General features: G+C 39.9%; 1 non-coding gene across 1 annotated transcript; it reads right to left on the bottom strand.

Annotated features, from left to right (window-relative positions):
- Positions 1-274: 274 nt before the first annotated feature.
- Positions 275-381, bottom strand: LOC123569329 (U6 spliceosomal RNA). The gene has a single exon (XR_006692956.2). It is a non-coding gene; the product is annotated as a U6 spliceosomal RNA (small nuclear RNA).
- Positions 382-1,482: the final 1,101 nt, after the last annotated feature.

Below are 1,482 nucleotides of genomic sequence, written 5' to 3'. Positions count from 1 at the left end.
AGTAGAATGGCGTAAACCCAGGAGGCGGAGCTTGCAGTGAGCCTAGATCGCGCCACTGCACTCCAGCCTGGGCGACAGAGCGAGACTCCATCTCAAAAAAAAAAAAAAAGAAAAAATCCTTACCTAATCCAAGATGATAAAGACATATTCCTAATTTTTTTTTTTAGCTTTAGTTTTAGGTTTGGGGGTACATGTGAAGGTTATTTAACGTAGATAAACTCATGCCATGGGGGTTTGTTTTACAGATGACTTCATCACCCAGGAATTAAACCCCCAAAATATGGGAGGCTTCACAAATTTGCATGTCATCCTTGCAAAGGGGTCATGCTAATCTTCTCTGTATTGTTCTCATTTTAATATATGTGCTGCTGGAGCAAGCACAAGCATTTTTAAATGAAATCTTCTTTCCTCAACCAAAAAGAAATGCGTGCATATGGTTTAAAAAATCCAAAAAGTCTGAAGGATAATGAAATGACAACTAAATCCTCTAATTGTATGACCAAGTTCTTCCCCCCAACAAAGGCAACCACTGTTAACACTCTTTTATACAGGCTTATAGATATTTTCTATATATATAGTTATAAAAACATATGTATGAATATTCCTTTTACTTATTCACCAAATGGTACATATTAATAAGATTGTCCTGTACATTACTATTTTTGTTCAACAGTGTATCTCAGCAATCTTTCCCTATTGACCCCTTTGAAATGACCTCACTCCTTTTAAGGGCTTGCAGATAATTGTTTTGTATACAAGCTTTATAATTTAAAGCTACTGACCACTCCTAAAGGGATCGATTAGGTTGTGTTTAGTCTTTTGTTATCACAAACAGTGCTGCAATAAACATCCTTGTGCATAGGACTTTGTGTGAGCAATGAAATGACTTGTTCCAAGCGTATGGGTGTTTATAATTCTGTTAACTTTGGCCAAATTATCAAAAAGGTTACATTGGCTTATACATACTCCAGCAGCATATGAGGGTGCTTTTCCTTTCTCTGGCGGGGTAGCATTTTTTTTTTTTTTGAGATGGAGTTTTGCTCTTGTTACCCAGGCTGGAGTGTAGGGGTGCGATCTCAGCTCACTGCAACCTCCGCCTCCTGTGTTCAAGCAAGTCTCCTGCCTCAGTCTCCTGAGTAACTGGGATTTCAGGTGCCCGCCACCATGCCTTGCTAATTTTTTTTTGTATTTTTAGTAGACATGGGGTTTCACCATGTTGGTCAGGCTGGTCTCGAACTCCTGACCTGAGGTGATCCACCCACCTCAGCCTCCCAAAGTGCTGGGATTACAGGTGTGAGCCACCGCACTTGGCCCAATTTAAATAAGAAGAGCAATGAAGAGAACACTTTTCATAGAAGGAACAGCATAAACAAAGGCTTAGAGTGGAGTTTTCCAACCTCGGCATTATTGAGTGTTTTGGCTGAATAATTCATTGTGGTAAGGACTGCCCTGGGCATTATAGGATGTTTAGTGGTATCCCTG

This window comes from Macaca fascicularis, chromosome 15, assembly GCF_037993035.2.
Source record: "Macaca fascicularis isolate 582-1 chromosome 15, T2T-MFA8v1.1".
NCBI classification, from domain to species: Eukaryota; Metazoa; Chordata; class Mammalia; order Primates; family Cercopithecidae; genus Macaca; species Macaca fascicularis.
Note: the sequence above shows the minus strand (reverse complement) of the source record. Positions and strands in the feature narration are given on the sequence as shown.